Genomic DNA, 19735 nt, shown 5'->3' on the forward strand with positions numbered 1-19735 from the left:
AAAAATGCAGAACACAGCAAATAATCAAGAATGGAACATTATCAAGGTTCTGTAACCTTTTACACAGATGTGCCCAAGTGCATAGGAAATAGCTCAATAAAATGATTGTAAGGGCACAGCTGTAACCACCATAAATATGACACAGATTCATCACTACCAGATTTTAAAATGTGTTCTCTCTGTTCAAGATCTCATGTAGCTCACAGAACAGACCAACGCATGAGACTACCCTAGAGTCACAAGTCACACAAGAAGGAGCATAAACAAAGACAGACAGGGAGAAGCATACAGGAGCACTAGAGTCCTGTAATCATATCATCCACTACAAAAAAAGGTCTTGTTGATCAATCAGCCAACAACTTTTTTGTTGTTATTAAATGCCTTCTTTGAGACAGCATTGGAGGCATTAGAAACCCAAAGACAAAATCGCATTTAATAAATTTTTTTTCTCTGGGTAGTGGTAATATAAGAACATTCACAGGTAAATAAAAGTAGCTGCGTGTAGGATCCCAACTAAGGGAATCAGAAAAAGTCTATTGAAGATTGGCACTGGAGTTGAGTCTTAAAGGGAGGAAGTATTTTAAGCCGTAAAGGAATGGAGAAAAGCCAGTGTAAAGGCAAAGAGATAAAAGATAGAATATCCTAATGGAGAATAGTAAGGAAGCCATTTTAAAGATAATAGCCCGCCTGTAAAGATAAATTAGAGACAGATTATGAAGAGATGCTAAACAAAGGAGTTTGCATTTTATTCCAGGGAAATTATGAAGGCACAGAAGCTTTTTTAGCAAGGGACTTACATGAAGGGATCTATGCTTTAGGAAAATCAGTTTGACATTTGTTTATTCTTCCTTTCCTTCAATTTTGCTTTTTGCTTTATATAAAGGAAGGAAGGGAAGGAGGGTGGGAGAGAGGGAGGAAGGAAAGAAGGAAAGAAGGAAGGAAAGAAGGAACGAAGGAAGGAAGGAAGGAAGGAAGGAAGGAAGGAAGGAAGGAAGGAAGGAAGGAAGGAAGGAAGGAAGGAAAGAAGGAAAGAGGGCAGGAAGGAGGGAAAGAAGGAGGGAAGGAAGGAGGGAAGGAGGGAAGGAAGGAGGGAAGGAAGGAAGGAAAGAAGGAAGGAGGGAAGGAGGGAGGGAAGGAGGGAAGGAGGGAAGGAAGGAAGGAAGGAGGGAAGGAAGAAGGGAGGGAAGGAAGGAAAGAAGGAAGGAAGGAGGGAAGGAAGGAAGGAAGAAAATAAATAATTGTCTTATACATGTCCCTTTTCTTTCTCCTGAATCTGTACCTCTTTCTTAAAATTACTTTTAAGATAATCAATTCTGGACCAGTTTTTAAAATTAGCAAAGAAACATTGCTTCTTCTAATATTTTTGGACTAACTTCAGACAGTCCAGGAGAGGTTCAGACTTTGACAGATTTATCTGCAGGAGTTATCACTCTTTCCTTTCCTATCTTAGTTGCCCTATCTTCTTAATAATAGTAACAAAGACTAGAAAATGGCAAATGGAGGGGGAGTAGCCAAATTTGACTTTTCCCCCACCTCAGCACAATGCTTTAATTTCCACTCCTTAGTCTATGATGTTAAAAATTTTTTATGTAAATGCTGAATACACACACACACACACACACACACACACACACATAAATGCACACATGTAAATTTCAAACCCCGATAATGGTGATGGTACATTGAATTGATCTTGCCTGACAAGACATTAATCAGCTTTTGTTTCTTCCAGTTTTCACAGTCTTGACTATAATATCTATCACCCTTTTAATTATCTTCTCTTATACAGTTTTGTGTGTCTTCAGCTCCTCCAGGTTCAGTGCTTTCCCTTCATAGTCTACTCTTCTTCAGCATGGGCTATCTGTCTCTAGCTTCATTTTAAGAATAGGTAGGTTTTTGGAACTGGTCCATTACTTAGTCAGCTCAGGGATGTATATCATCTGGAGATGCATTCTTGGTGAGTTAAGAGACCCAACCCTTGCTATTTTCCCGGGATTAACAAAGCACAAAATAATTTACAAACACTGGATGATTCTTTGTACTCAACTTTGGTTATGATAGTTAAGACCTTAGGTATTCTGAAAGAAATTTCAACCATGTGTTCCTGATTCATTGATGTTAAATCTTACAAACACAGTTGTACAAGAGGTTCTAAGCATTCAAGAAACCTCAGCTTCCTGGACAGAGATTCTGGGTTTTCCCCCCAAAAAAGAGAAATGTGAATCTTTGCTTTTTAGATTCTAATTTTGAACCAAGAACCTAAGAAACTTGAGTGATTCTGTATTTGGCTCCTACATGGTCTCCAAGACCTGAGATAGGACAGGAGGTAGAAAGTTGGACAATGTCCTCCATGTGAAAGTTGGACTACATGGGTCCTAGTCCCATACCTGATATTAAATTGCTTGTAGCTGTCTTAAGGCAGGTGATATTATGTAGTGTGCTAGACTTCCAAGTCAAATATCTGAATCAAATCCTTCCCTAGATACTTATTAGCTGTGTGATCTAGGATCTATTATCTAGGGATAATAATAACTTGATGATAATAATAGCTTCTGCCTCCCGGGGTTGTTGTGAGGGTAACTATAGTATTATATATGGAAAGCATTATATAAATATTAGTCAATATTGTACTGTTGAGAAAGTCACTTCACTCCTATGGACTTGGTTTTTTCATCTTGTATGGTTATAAGATTGAACTGGCTGATTTCTAAGGTTCTTTATGTCTCTGACTTTAGGATTCTTTGAACTTCTTAGCAATTTTAATTATTCTCATATTTATAATATTACAATTCCTTCCAGCTCATAATGAAATAAACCCAGATGGAATGAAAAAATCTATTGATTTGCAGAAAGATGAGTCTGCAATCTCCAGTATGCAGTACAGTTTTAGTCTGTGTCCTTGTGGATCCTGGCCCAGGGAACATGTCCAAGAGCATAATGGGAAGAGAAGTAAGGATAGCATGCCTCCAATGAGGCATTTATGTCCTCCATTGAGGGTTTTTTGTTGGGTTGTTTTTAAAGATAGAGAAGATCTGGACATGTTTGTGAACAGCAGGAAATGAGCCAGTAAACAGTAGATCTTCACCATAACTTCTTTCCTTCCTAGGTACAGTGGCTAATAAGGAAGTTGAATTTTAAAATCTACTCCAGCTCTAATTCTATGACCTAATGATTTTTGGAACCTATCACTTCCCTTCTCTCTTATTAATTGACCTTAGTTCTTCTCAAGTTTTCTGACTCTCTTCATGTCTCTGTCCCTTATTTATTTCAACACTTTTCCCAACATACTATATTTAAAAGTGAAAAAGATACCAAGAACTTGGGGGTAGATTTCTGAGGATCTACAAGTTCATGACCCTGAGCATTGCAAAGACAAAGAGAAAAAATACACTTGTAGCTTATTTGCTTTTTGTCTTGGGTTCTCAAAAAACTTAATGCCCAGTCAATTTCCCCTTGAACAAGGGGACTTTATTTATAATTTATAAATTTGTAATTTATAATGGGAGGAGTTTTATTTATATAGATTTCATGATCATAGATTGATTGTCCCTTTTATTCAGTAAACCTAACTAATCCTGGGCAGTAGGGAGAAGGAAAGTGATAAAAGACAAGGAAGTGAAATCACCTTCTCACTGATTACCCTAAAGTACAAAGAGGACATGTCTAAGACTCCTTTCTTCATTCTTGCCTTTGGGGCTTTTTGGTTAAGATGCTGCCCATAAGCCTTATCTTCACATTTCTTGGCTCTAGATTAGGTTGAGTCAGACCTAGAGGACTGGATTTTTGCAAAGATGAACCAATTTTGTGTCTAGACATGCATGTATATATATTCCAGAAAATGTTCTAATGGCCAAGGTCAAAGAGGAACTAGGGGCAGAGTGCCAGACATGGCACGTGGGATCATTTACTTAACTTCATGTCTGGGAGGAGATTGTAAAAAGCAAATGGACATTTATAATTATCCTAATCTAAAGAAGCTTGAGATTTGGAGTTAACCATCTCAGTAAAATGATATAGAGGAAAGGGTAGATGGCAACAAAGAGCTGTGAGTTAATGGCCCTATTTATGGAGTAAGACTTTTTACTTTTGAGTCCCCAGGCTAGAGATCCAAAGAGAATCAGAAAATTTGAGAAGCACCTAGTCAAATACAGCATGAAGAGGGAGAAACATGAGTACCAAAGTCATAGAATTCAAGCTGGAATGGTTTTTAAAGGCTATTTAGTCAACCTCCCTACCCATAAAGCTTAGGACCCAAGCAGAAAAGAAATCAGTATTGAGATCTACTTTCTATTAGCTACATCTCTGCCCACAAACAGAATTAGGTTTCTCCTGTCTTTATAAAACTCTTGGTTGAAGGTATAATGGATAAGAACCAGTCTCAAAGCCTAAAAGATTTGGATTTAACTTCCACTTCTGACACATGCTGACTGTGTGACTCTGGACAAAACCATTAATCTCTCAGCACTCTAAGCAGCTCACTAAGACTATTGTTGGTGCTTATACTTTTTTCATCCCGTGGCATCCCACTGCCATCACATGCAAGTGAATTGGATTTAAGTGAGGGAAGTCTGGGAAAGATCTTCTGTCTTACTTTCCACTCCAGAACTATCTGGGTCTAGTGACCAGATATAGATCAAGATGACTGGATGTGCCAGGATACATTTGAAGGAGTTCCTCACTTGGAAATTCTGTCTATCAATGAAAACATATGTCCAGTCCCTCTTCCCATCCTTATCCCACTTGCTTCTATCATCCCCTCAAATTATCTTTTTTAAATCAAAATCTTAGAAAAAGTGATCTACTATCATTACCCAGCTTCTCTTTTCTCAACTTTACAAATCTGGCTTTTGATTCCATAACTCAACTGAAATTTCTCTCTCCAAAAAAGCCAACAATCTCTCAGTTGCCAACTTTCATGCTTTTTTCTCAGTTCTCTTAAACTTTGTTATAGCATTTGACACTATTAAAAACTGTCCCTGCCTAGATGTTATCTAATAGGAATTATATGAAGAATCATTAAAAAAAAAACTGTTTATACAAATAAAATCAGAATTAAGTAATTGGAGAAATATTAATTATTCATGAGTAGACAAAGAATATAATAAAAATAAATATTCATATATAAACACATATATATTATATATTCAATATCATTCTAATTAAATTTCACCTTTGAGTTTTATAATCTTGATGCCTTGGTTCTCTTCCTACATGTGTGACTACTCCTTATTCTCTCTTGATTCATGATCATTCCTAGAAACCCCAAATTGTGGGTATTATAAAAGGCTCTACTCTCTGCCCTTTGCTTCATCTATATTCTTCCTTGGTAATCTCATCAATCCCTATGGATTCAGTTGTCATCTCTATGCAAATATCCAGCCCTGATCCATCTCCTAAGCTCTAGACCCATATCACCAATTGCCTAAAGGACAATTCTAAGTTCCATAGGCATCCCCAAATCAACATGTCCAAAGTAAATTTCCCCAAAAAGCTTTTTTTGAGAACACTATCATCCTTCTAATAATTTGAGTCATGCATCCTGTCACCCTTCTCAACTTCTCACTCATTTTCATCCTATCTGTCCAATCTATTGATAAATTTTGGAGGCAGCTGAGTAACTCAGTGGGTAAAGCATGGGCCTAGAGTCAGGAAAATCTGAGTAAGTGTGTATTTATAGTTCAGAAATTCTTAACTTGGGATCCATGAACTTTTTTTATTATATGATAATTATAATTGGTTTCCTTCATAATTTTATATATCTCACTTTATGCATTTAAAAACAGTATTCTAAGAAGGTATCCATAGGCTTTAGCAGACTGACAAAGGAGACTGTGATCCAAAGAGTTAAGAATGGTGACTTACCATATACCTATGTCCCCTGGTCTTCTGCTTAAAATAATATCTTTCACTTAAATTTTATTGGAATACTTTGTCTGGATCTTTCACTCATTTCATTCTTTAACTTTTATCATACTTATGAAGAATATTATTCTCACAGAAAGGGGAAGAGAACAGACAGAGTGGGAAGGAGAGAAAGTAAGGAGGCTTCAATATAAGCTTACAATAAGCCTAGATCTCTTTGTCCAAGAATTCCCCTCTGTCCTTTCTCATGACCTAGTCCATTCACATACAGCAAACAGTCTTCAGAATGCAACAAAATATCAGTTTATTTTTATCTGATGATAAAACCCATGATAAACAGCAAATAAACAAGATTTGAAGAGAGCTCTTCAAGAAACTCTTGAAGGTGAACACTATCACTTTTTGAGGCAGCAATGAGGAAAAGAAGGGGGAGGAAGTAGAGCAGGGACAAATTTTTTGAGCTACTAATTCAGCATCAAATTCTGTGAAAATAGATCAGTTCCTAAATGGGTCAGTAAGTCAGACAGTGTTCTGAATAACTTGTGGTTATATTAATTCTGAAAAGCAGAATTCTTTCTTTGAATTCAGCAGGCCATATCTGGTGTATATCTACCTCCAAGGCTCCAAAATTCTCCTAGTCATTGTAGCTTCCATCTCCCTTCAACCCACTTTCTAATAAGGGATTATACTTATCTTCATGCATACAATTCTTCACCCTCCGCGGCACATAAGCTTTTTCATTTTTATCTTTCCTATACATCATAATTCCTTACAAATGATAAACACATGATAGATATTTGTTGACAAGACAGTTTTTGCCCTGATGGAGTTTAATGTCTAATGGAGAAACATTCAAAGGTGCCAACCAGGTACATACACACACAGACAGGCACACAAACACACACACACAGACACCCGCAAACTGCTACAAAGGATGGAAAGGGAAGCATGAAGAAAGGGTGAGGATGGCTGAGTGCAAAGGCTAGCAAAGGACTCAGAGTCTCTGCTTCAGATTGGATCCTTTCATTTTTTTGCACTCCTCAATTCCCTGCATGAATATCCAATTCCTTCTCCAAGTCCTTCACCACCTCCCCTTTGGCTCCTCCTATAAGGACCAATCTCTGTCCTCTGGCTTTCATGACGGAATTTTGGACTGAAAGAGCCCCATTTCTCAAAGTTTATTTCATTGTCACAAGCATTTGCCAGTGAAAAAAAATGGAAGTTGGTATCTTGATTCTGAATTTCCTTTTTCTACACTAAAAAAAATAAAGAAAGAAAAAGTGCTCTTTGGTCATTTCAGAGGCATTTGGAATTCATTCAAGTGGAAAAATAACAATGTTACGAGAAAACATTTCCAAGGAGTTAATCAGAGAGTCTATTTATGACTGGCTGAATCACACACAGAGGAGACAGTAGCATAACTACCAGATGTTATTAGTTACCATTTTATGCATATGTTGAACAAGAATATACTTTGCTTGAAGGCAAGGAGTCTGTTGTCTTCCCACTGCTTGGCACAGAGACTTACCCACAGTAAATATTTGATGATGGTCATGAAAACTCAGTAAATCAAGATCTGAGAACATGTCTTGATAATAAAGAATTGGCGTAGAATCAAGAAGTCCTGAATTAGAATCTTTCCTCAAACAGTTACTAGCTGACAGATCCTAGGCAAGTCATTTAACCTGTTTAACTCTGTTTCCTTTCTATAAAATAGTCAACATCTAGACAATGTCGTGGAGGAGAGTGAGGGGCCAGGAGTCAAGAAGACTCATCTTCCTGAATTCATATCTGACCTCAAACACTACCTGTATGACCCTGGACAAGCAAGTCACTTAACCTGGTTGCCCCAGTTACTCATCTGTAAAATGATATGGAGAAGGAAATGGCAAACCACTCCACTATCTTTTTTGCCAAGAAAATTCCAAATGCTGTCAGGAAGAGTTAGACACAGCTGTAAACAAGTGAATAACAAAACAAGGGGGTTGTACTTACTACGGGGTCCCTTCTCTTTAAATCTGTGGTGCTATGATCCTAGGAAAATGAATCAAGAACTCTTCTACTATCCTGTTGCATTGGTCCTCTTTAAAAGCAAAGGATGAATAATAAAATCAATCTATATTTCTGATAGATTTTCTTGGAGGAAAAATGTTGCTAAATTATTCTCAAGCTACTCATCCAAATACCTGGTTTCAAGTAATCCCCACAATCTAAAACAAATCTATAGCAAATGGGACCACAAAGAGTTGGACAAGACTGAAATAATTGAACATGAATATTAAGTACTATGTATGTTTTCCATTCAGACTGAGCCATACAGGGAACTCCTAAGTGAGCAATTTACTCTGCCAATGCAGATCAGTAGTGCTGCAATTTATAATCTTAAGAGAACTGGCCAACTACTGAGAGGTTAAGTGATTTGCCCAGAGCCAGAGAACTGCATTTTTATTTCAATGCACTCTCTTTACTTACATCAAAACATTAATTAATACTAACTCATGTTTTTATAGGGTTTTGTTATTAAAGAGTATATCTATGTATATGATTTCATTTTATCTTTGCAGCAATATTATGATTGATTACATTATTATCATTAACATTATTATATTCATTTTTACATTTGAGAAAACTAAGCCTCTAAATATGTCTCAGCACAAATTCCTGCAGCCCATAAGTGACAAAACCAGTATAGAATTCAGGTCTTCTCCCTCGAAAGTCCAATAAGCTTTCAGCTTCCTGTTGGTCCCCTCACCATAGCCATATTCCCCAACTATCTCTAATCTGCCAAAAACTTGGATTTCACCCCTAGCCACCAGATGTAATAGCTAAGTTTTTGCCTTATCTTAAGAAGGGCCCATGGCTCGATGCCATTCCACTGCTGTTGCCTCATTGTGTCTTCACATATAAGTACCACTTTCTATTCTCCCTCCATGTATTTCTCACTCTCTAATGTATCTCTGCTTTAAAATATAAGTTTCTTTAAGGGCAAGAACTGTTTTAATAACTTATATATTTATTCCCAGTGCTAACACGCTACCTGCCTCTTAATAATCATTTAATAAAAGATCTATTTTAGCTTTTTTCCTCTCTTTCTTTCTCCCTTCCTCCCTTCCTTCTTTTCTTCTTTTCTTCTTTTCTTTTTTCTTTCTTTTCTTCCTTCCTTCTTTCCTTCCTTTTTTCTTTCTTTCTTTTTTCTTTCTATCTTTTGATCTTTTTATCCATCTCTGTCTCATGACTATAATACATTTCAGTACCTGTCATTCTAAATATCCAAGGTCTTCTTGGGTGGCCATCTATAAACAGGAAACAAACAGCACCATGTGCATACCCACTAATAGATCATCATAGTTATCACACTAGGGACTTTTCCTAAAATCTGTAGTGGTGTATTATGGGATCTTTATGCTGTAACATGATAGAAAACATTTTCTCAGCAAAACTTAATCAGTCATAATATTTTGGGCCTATTTTTTTTTTTTTTACAATTACCAGTATCAAAGGAAAAGATAAACTCCTGTGTGTGTAACATTGTAGTTTTAATGAAAAGGCAGTGCATCATAGTAAGAGGTTTGTAGCCATTGAGTGGTTCTTCAAAGAATCATTATTATTGACTGCCTATATAGGTCATTATTATTCCCATTGATTTTCCTCCTGGCAGTCTGGTGAAGCCTATGAACCCTTCTTAGAATAATGACTTTTTTAAAAATATGTAAACAAAAATACATAGAATTGAAAAGGAAATCAATTATATTGAAATAATTATCAAAGTATTTTTAAAATAAACTCACAATCTGTTCTAGTCTGATGATCAGCACAACTTGGACTTTCAAACTTAACTCGTTATCATGAAGGAGCTAATCTAACTTTACTTCAGTTATTTCAGTGCTCTACCTTAATTTATGTCACAATTTCATCTCTGGTATCTCATTTAACAACTTCTATCCCCGCCACATTAGCAGATGGGTGGTGTTTAAATAGCATGGCCAACTTCTCTAGGATGACCTAGCTAGAAAGGCAGACAAACACCAGGAGACAGAGCCTGCCCAAAGAACATTTCAAGCCTGAGAAACTTTGGAAAAGAACCAAATTGGAGGACCATATAAATGATTAGTCCAGCTTCTCTCCCAGGCCCTTTGACCAACCACCAATGAGGTCAATGGGAATTTTTTTAAGCAGCACCAGAAGCCACTTTCAGGAACAAAATCAAGTGCTTAAGAGATGCATCATTACATACATGTGAGATGAAAAGTCTTTATTATTTATTTTTGAGCAAAGTTCTCTCCCTGGTGTAGAGTTTGTATATATGTACTGTGTGGGGAAGAGGGTGGATTTGTTCATTTCAACATTCTCTGTGGTGTTGGGGACCCAAATATAACAGGCTTAGGTCAGTGCTTGAGAACCAAAAAGTCAAACTGACTAGACAAAGACCATAAACATAGCCTTTTACAAATTGATTTTTGCCTGTGTCCCTGGGAGAATACTAAACATAAAACCAAACAAAACTGCAATCTGGCTAGTCTGAAATAAGGAAACTGATTATAAACGATGGGTCTGAGATTTTAATCAGAGAAAATAAATGGCCAATCTTAAGGCCCAAGAGATTCACAGGATGTGTTGTAAAATATTTCAAGATGGATTGAGGGGTAAGGTCTCTGTGTCTGTGATTTCATCCATAGAAGACACTTCCATTATGGAAAATCTCTCCAACAGAAGCAGGCTTGTCATCTTGTCTATAACATATAGTGTTAGAGAGCTGCCTGAGGATAATGAGAAGATAAATACTTTGTTCCTAGCTGCCCACATAAAACAAATGTTAAAGGAAAAAATTTGAACCATGTCTTTCTGACACTAAACTCAGCATCCTAAAGTTACATAAACATCAAAAATAGTATAATATATAAAGAAGCTCTCTTCACTCATTTTTGCTCCTAATCACCCAGGAAATAATCAGGGAATAGAAATCAGATAAACTGTTTTTTTTAAAAGATACTTTAATAAAATTTTAACAATAAACATAAATACAACCACTTAAATTCAATAATGATTTGCATTTAGATCAATTAATTTGAACATATAAAACATCACATCTATTTTTTAGTCTCTAAGTCATTTTGAGGATTAAATACTATTTTCCTGATTGTTGGGAAATCTATTGTGACTCACTCAGGATAGCTAGGCAAGTATAGACCAGAAGAAAACAATGAATTGGACTTTCTTTTCACCAACACTGCCAATGAGAGGGCTGTGAGAAGAGTCATATCAACTAGGTTCTGTCTTTTCTCAACAGAACCAGGCTTTGAAATAAGGGAAGCCCTCCAGGCTAACACGCAGGCGTATATCTCATACTGTCTCACTAAGGAAAGAGGTCAAGAGTAAAACAAATGAGCCATTTAGATATGTTCCATAGGAAACTGGGATCAGGCATGGTCTTGGCAAGCAGTGTGGGCTGTTTCTCCCACCGACCTTGAAGATGACAGCTTCCTGCATGACCTTTCATTCCCCTTTCTGCCCTACCTTCTTCCATAGCAGACCACCAATGTATCAGTCCAAACACATATATCCATCAAAGAATTCTTTTTGCTTTTTAAGCAATAAGGATTCCCCTTGGGTCTCCCTCCCATATAGGGATTAAGAAAAAAAGGCGGAAGGAGAGAACCCCTCAATTATTTGCTGTGTTAGCTTTCAAAGTAGACCCTGTTTGCAGAAGAGGTTATCTGGGGTCCACACTCCCTGATGTTAGATGTTGTTTATTCTGGGTTGGAGAGAGCAGGAATTTTAGACAGTAGCATATAGAGACTTCTGTGAAAGAACCTTTGAGAAAATTAAAAAAAAAAAAAAAACACCTGCTCCAAGGCTATCTTAGAAGTGGGATTGTTGCTTGAAGAGAGGCTCAGTTATTCTAGATAGACTTTGTAGCTGTTGGCTTGAATATTTTTTCTCCTTAATGTATAGGAACAGAGTCCTATGTAGTTGGACCTCAGGGTTCATATAAGAAAAGGACCTTAGGGGCCAGAGCCCAAACTACTCATTTTACAGATGAGAAATAGAATAGAAATAATTTGCCCAAAGTCATGCAAGTTGTATTATAGATCCAAATTTTGAACATGGCTGTGTTCAAATCCAATGTGTGTGTGTATGTATGTGTAATTCATCTCTAGTTATCATGAGAATCTTTTTAAACTAATCTTCTAATTAATAGAACAGGGGTATAGGATTAATAACTTTATGTTAGGTATCAACAATAATAAATTTTAATAATAATAATAACGAATTTATATGGCACTTTAAGATTTGAAAAGCCTTTTGTTTTTGTCCCATTTAAATCTCACAATTCAGGAAGATAGGTGGCATTTTACATATGGGGAAACTGAGGTTGACAACTGAAGTGATTTACCCAGGTCACACTATTAGTTAATAAGTGAGGTATCATTTGAATTTAGGTCTTCTTAACTCCAAGATCTGAATGCCAACTAAAGGGCCACCCAACTCTCTTTCTGTGGTAGCTTATAGACTTGTTCCCAGTTGCTAATTCCATGGAACCACAAAATATATGTTTCTCCTGCTCTAAGATCATCTGAATGATTATTTTCATTTTTGTCTTAAGGACACTCAGGTCCAGAATGAAGGTGAACTGCCCAAGATCACTCAGAAACATACTAGGACAGCAGGGATGTAAACTCAGATCTCCTGCCTCTAAATATAGTAGTACTCTTTCACTCTACATGGAATGCTTATAGTATTCTCAAGTATTCGTTGGTTTGAATTGAACAAAAGCCAAAGCATGGGTATGAGATTTCATAGAAAAATAAACATCACATTCCTCTTACCAAAAATCAAAGGGACAACTTCAAAAGTGACTTAGTAATTATATACATATATAAACCCTCCAATGCAGTGACCTGGTTCTCTGGTTTAATCATGAATCCTCTCTGTGTATGTCTTTTGTTGGAAAAACTTATTAAATAAATTCCCCAGTCCAAAAACACTGACCTATCTCCATTTCATCTTGTTCTATTAAGGCAAAAGATGAAAGAAAAATGATATTGAATCAATGAAGAATTGAAGGTCTTGGCCCATGCTTATAGTTGTGGTTGCAGTCTACATTTCACCAAAATTTCTTCATGGCATTTAAGAGTAAAGAATGTTGGCTCCAATATCAATAACGCCTTCTTTTTACTAGCCAATGTATGTGTGTATATATATGTGTATATATGTATGTACACATATTCATATATATGTATATGTGTGTATTGTATATACACAATATATATACATACACACAAAGAAATACAAATATGTACTAAAAAAAAAAAACCTGCTTCTTTACAGGTATTATTTGCTGACTAGGGAGACTAGAGTTATATACAAATCCTACTTCTGACACATACTACCTATCTGATTTAATCCTCCCTTGGGCCTTGACATAGAAGATAAAGCTCCAGGCTTAGAGTCAGGAAAATTCATCTTCCTGAGTTCAAATATGGTCTCAGACACTTTCTAGCTGTGTGATTCTGGGTAAGTTACTTAAACCTATTTGCCTCAGTTTCCTTAACTGTAAAATGAATTGGAGAAGTAAATGACGAACCATTCCAGTATCATTGCCAAGAAGACTCCAAATTAGGTCATGAAGAAATAGACGTAATTGAAAAACAATTGAACAACAAGGTATTTTCTAGTCCTCATTCTAAGATCCTTTGAATTTACAATTTGATTGCTATATTAACTCTGTTAGTATAGTGCCCTCTCCTTTACAAAGAAATTAAGACTTAGAAAAGTTCTATAATTTATGCATACTCATATGTCTACATAAGTCTTTCTTTTTCTTTGTTTTCAATATTTCTCTTTGTCCTGTTCCTCCTTCAACTTAGCCCCAAATTCTCCCAAGTAAAGGCTCCCAAAGCAATTTCTGGCTTTCTCCAAAAGGAATAATGGTGAGGATACCCAGAAATCATTCGCTAAGAATTAGAGGAATAAGAAGTAAATAATATTGGTAGGTAATTGCATCCTGAGGATCCATTAATCCCTACATTGCCTTAGTTTCTCAAGAGAACAGATTCCAACCTATCTCAGGGCCTACATAACATTGATTATATCAATATCATATCCAGATGAGTATTTGTCCCACTAATATCCATTGATAGATGAACACTTGTATCAACTACAGAGGGTTGAAGTCTAAAGGTTATGTTGGAAGGTTACTCTTTATTTCTCTGGCAACCAATACTGAATTATCTATTTACCTATGATTCAAGGAAACCTGAATGCAGTAGTTGTTGGGATACCCCAAGGACCGCTTTCCAATCCCCTCACTGAAAATGGAATAGCATATAAGCAGAGGCCAAGAACTGAGGCTTGTTTTGTCTGGAAGCATGTGCTCTCAGAAAGAAGAAGTTCCAAGTTCTCTTTTACTGAAAACTGACAGTGAAGGAGAACTGCAATCAAAGGAGCTAATGAAGAGATGGCCAAAGAAGCTAAGCTAAAGTTATGAAAGTTATTGAATGTCAAGCAGAACATTTTGTATTTGCTCAATTAATAATACAATGAATTAAACTTTACTAAGTTAGCTATAACTAAGTAAAAGAAATACAGTATTGAAGATGGAAAGATCCCTAATAGAACATAGAAAATGTGTAGTTTTCCAAGTCAATGTGTGTCCCACACTAATGAATTATTGGTAGAGTTGTGAAATGACCCAACCATTCTGGAAAGCAATTTGGAACTATGCCCAAAGGGCTATAAACTATGCATACCCTTTGACCCAGCAGTGCCATTACTGGGTCTTATCCCAAGGAAATCATAAAGGAGGGAAAAGGATCCACATGTGCAAAAGTGTTTGTAGCAGTTCTTTTTGAGGTAGCAAAGAATTGGAAACTGAGTGGATGCCCATCAATTGGGGAATAGCTGAATAAGCTGTGGTACAAGAAGGTAATGGAATATTATTGTTCTATAAAAAAATGATCAACAAACTAATTTTAGAAAGGCCTGGAAAGATTTACACAAACTTATGCTGAGCAAAACAAGCAGAACCTATTATACCTTGTACACAATAATGGCAAGAATGTGCAATGATCAACTATGAAAGACTTGGTTCTTTTCAGTGGTTCAGTGATCCAAAGCAATCCCAGTAGACTTTGGACTGAAAATGCCATCTGCATCCAGAAAAACAAAACAAAACAAAACAAAACTAAGGAGACTGAATGTAAATCAACACATGCTATGTTCACTTCTTTTTTCTGTTTTTTTTTCTCTCCCAAGGTTTTTCCCTTTTGCTCTGATTTTTCTCTCCCAATGTGATTCATAAAACAGTGTGTATTAAAAATAAATACATTTTTTAAAAAAGGAAGATAGAGAGAACTAGAATCTGAGTCAAGAAGATGTGAGTTTATTACCTATCTTGGATAAACAACACTGGTTGTATGCTCTTGGGTGAATCATTTATTTATTGATGCCCCAGACAGTCTTTCTAAGATTGTAGAAGTTGCAGAACAATTGATAGTGCTACAGTAGTAGATGTAGAAGGAGCTCCCTAGACAAATAAAATCACAGGGCCAAAAAAGGGGGAAAAAAAGTATTTTGTAAAAGGAAAACATTTCTGCAATCACAGTGGTGAACAAAGAATGGAAAAAGAACAGAAAAAGAATGAGTAACAAGCAAATTAATATAAATGTCTGTTTATTGTCAGCCTTTTAAAAGTTTAATTAGTTGTAGATGGAAGTTTATTTGGTTTTGTTATTTAAAGTTGAGTTTAGAGTAGTGTTTTTTTTTTTTTAATAAAGTATCCAAAAGAATAGACCTGTCAACGTGTAATTTCTGGGGAAAAGCCACCAGGGCAGCCAGCCCTGTGTCCAAGTGTAAAAAGGAAAGGACTTTGTTACTCATTTTTTCCTTACTTTGATATTTGTGAAGTTTCCTTTATTTTTAGCTACAACTACTTCTGAGGCAAAGAGAAGTTGGTAACATTTATAGTTCCCCACTCATTTAATGTGTGTGTAATAAAACATAGAATCATAGATTTAGGATTGGAAGGGCCTTAGAAGTCATTTCATCTACCAGTTTTCAAAGTGAGTCCAGGGATCCCTGGGTGACCCCCAAGATCCTTCTTGTGAATCTACAAAATCTATTTTCTTCAACATCATCATCATCATCATCATCATCACAACAACAATAATAATAATAGGTTTTAATTTCTACTATGTAATTATCAATAGATACTCATATAAACAAAAGATTTTTAGAGTTCTCAATAATTTTAAGAGGATAACATAAATCCTGAAAAGTTTAAGAACTGCTGAGTCTAAACTCCTCTGAGATAAATAAGACCTCTTATGATAAAGTGATTTTGCTCAAGTTCACACAATTAGTAAATGACATTGTAAGGAATTTGAATTAATATTCTCTTACTCCAAAACCAATGTTTTCTCTTTAACTACAATTAGTTTATAAGTTCCTGAAAGGAAGGGACCATATAGCATACGTATTGCTTATGTCCTATAGCACATGATGCTCCATAAAAACTTATTGACTGATTTCTTGGATGATTTCTTTGGTTATAAATGTATGTCTAATTTTGTATTATGAAAAATTAAGTTCATAATGTTACTAGTTTTTTAAAAAGTTTTAAATGTTTTAAACAACTTTATTTTCTGAAATGAGGTGGTTTCTGATATTTTGGTAATTATAAGAGCCTAGATACTGAGTTAGAAAGAACCTTAAATATCATTTTATTCAACCCCCTTCATTTTACACATGAGCCTTAGAGAGGTTAAGGAATTTAACAAAGACCAGATAAACAATAAGTAGCAAAATTAAGGTCTGAAAACAGTTTACCTAATTCTAAATTCATCATTCTTTCTGTCATAAGCTATGTGTCTTTGACAATTGGATAATTAATGTTTTGTTCAAGAATAAAGTGACATGTTTGTTACCTTGTTCAGAAATGAAAAAAAATTCCAGAAAGAAAAAAAATTAATATTCCCCTGTAACAGCTGCAGACAAGGTTAAACCAAGACAAGAAACATTTTTAAATTTTTAAATTTCTAATAAGGGGGGGGGGGGCACTTAGGTGCCATAGAGAATAGAGCACTGACTCTGACTTAGGAGGAACTGAGTTCAAAGCCAGACCAACATTTTTACATTTTAAACAATACATAAATTAATTTGAAATACATAAAATGCATAGGATTATAATGGAAACAAATTATATTAAAATCAATTATTTAAAAAAAAAAAAAACAATTTTTAAGTTCCCAGAACTCAAGAGCCTCTGGTTGAAAGTAAAAAAAAAAAAAAAAAAAAAAATAAGGAAATGAATTTAAAGGTTCAATTCACTGATATTTTTCAATATATTATTTAACACTCTGATCCCACGCATTAGAAAGATAGACATATTAGGTGACTATTTACTACAGAAATGCATATTTCTTCTTTTTCTTAATGTAGAGAGCCATCTCAGAAATCATGTAGCTATCAGGGTATCTCTAGATCTTTGTATATATATATGCATATATCTGATTATGTCTTTTATGATTCCCCTTTCCATTTCCTCACCATTAATCCTTATCTAAAGTGTCTTCATCTTAAGCTAAATCCGTGCAACTTATCTGAAGCACTAATTGATTAAGTGATTTGTCCTGATTCCCACAGATAGCTACTATGGGCTCAGAAGCATAATATAAACCTAGGTCTTCTAAATTTTGATACCTTATTGCATGCTGGTTCTGATGGAGTAAACTTCAGTTAAGTACTTGCTGATTTGAATTGAATTCTTCTCCTTCTACTTCTCCAGAGGAAGATTCCTATAATACCATTTTCCCAGTCTTCCATAGAACAATCAATACATTTGATGTGAAAATGGTAAAAGCAGGGACTTGCCTGAGCTCTTTCCAAACCCTTCCAAATACCTATAAACAATGACTTAAAAGAAATTCTAGAGTAGCAGAACTCATAAAAAGACAGAATGAAACACCTTAAAAAACAGATTCAGCCAAATGGTAAGGGAAGCACAAAAAGCCAACCAGTAGAGTTCCTTAAAAAGCAGAATTGCTCAAATGGAAAGAGAGACACAAAAATTCACTGAAGAAAAAAAAAAGTCATTTAAAAATAGAATTAACCAAATGGGAGGAGAAATCCACTGAAGGAAATAACTCCTTTAAAATTAAAATTGGACAAATGGAAAGAAATGTATAAAATCCCACTGAAGGAAAGAATTCCTTAAAAATTAGAAATCAGCAAATGGAAGCTAACAACTTTATGAAAAATCAAGAAACAATTACAAAAGAATGAAAAAGAGAGAAGACAATGGAAATATCTCATTGGAAAAATAGCTGACTTGGAAAATAGATCCAGAAGACATTATTTTAAAATTATGTGGCTACCTAAAAGCCAGAATCAAAAAATAGAGCCTATACATCATCTTCAAGAAATCGTCAAGGAAAACTGCTCTGATAATCTAGAAGCAGAGAATAAAATAGAAATTGAAAGACCAATCACCTCCTGAAAGACATCCCAAAATGAAAATTCCCAGGAATATTATAGCCAAATTCCAGAACTCTCAGGTCAAGGAAAAAATATTGCAAACATCCAGAAAGAAACAATTCTAATATCATGGCGCCACAGTCAGGATAACACAAGATTTAGTAGGTTCTACATTAAGAATTACAGGAATATGAAATTCTGTAGGACACAGAAACTAGAATTACAACCAAGATTCCCAGAAAAGCTGAGTATAATCCTTGGGGCATGAGGGTGTATATTCAATGAAATAAAGGACTTTCAGGCATTCTTGATGAAAAAAACAGAGCTGAATAGAAAATTTGACTTTCAAACACAAGCCTCTAGAGAAGAAAAAAAGATAAACAGGAAAAGGAAGTCATAATAATAAGGTTATACTGTTTACATTTTTATATGGGAAGATGATACTTGTAATTAATAAGAACTTTCTCATCATTTAAAAGTAGATAGAAGAAATTTATATAGACAGAGGACATAAGTATTTGAATATGAAAAGATGATATCTAAAAAAATAATAATAATAAGCTAAGGAGTGAGAGAAATGCACTGAAAGAAAAGGAAAGGAAAAGATAGAATGAGTAGATTATTTCCATAAAAGAGGCAAGAAAAAGCTTTTACAAAGGAGGGAAAGGGGGGCACATAAGGAGGAGTGAATGAAGCTTACTTTCTTCAGAATTAGTTCAAAGAATAAATTGCACACTTAATTGTTTAAAAAAAATCTATCTTACTCTACAGGACAGTAAGAAGGGAAGGGGATAAGAAAGGGAGGATGATAAAAGAGAAGGCATATTGGAAGAGGCAAACATTCTTGAGGAGGGATAGGGAAAGGGGGAGAGAGAATAGAATAAATAGGGGGCATAGAATGAACAGTTAATAGTAAGTGTGGAAAAATTTGAAGCAAGTTTCTCTGAATAAAGGCTTCATTTCCCAAACACATAGAGAACAGAGTCAAATTTATAAAAAAGTAAGTTGGTGGTGGTGATAATGTAGCTCATTAAAATTTTTTTTCATGTTTATAAAATGCCTTATTTTACAAAAATAAAAATTTATAAAAATTTCCCAATTGACAAATGATTAAAAGATATAAACAGTTTTCAGATGAAGTAATCATAGCTATCTATAACCATATTAAAAATCTAAATCACTATTGATTGGAGAAATACAAATTAAAACAATTCTGAAATACTACCACATAGCTATTAGATTAACTAACAGTACCAAAAAAATGACAAATGTTGGAGGGGATGGGGGAGGGGAGAGGGCAAAAATGAGACATTGATGCACTCTTGGTGGAGTTGTGACTATTCAGTAGAACAATTTGGAACTATACCCAATATCATTACTAGGTCTATATCCCAAAAGA

The sequence above is a fragment of the Antechinus flavipes genome, chromosome 2 (assembly GCF_016432865.1).
Source record: "Antechinus flavipes isolate AdamAnt ecotype Samford, QLD, Australia chromosome 2, AdamAnt_v2, whole genome shotgun sequence".
Taxonomy (NCBI): Eukaryota; Metazoa; Chordata; class Mammalia; order Dasyuromorphia; family Dasyuridae; genus Antechinus; species Antechinus flavipes.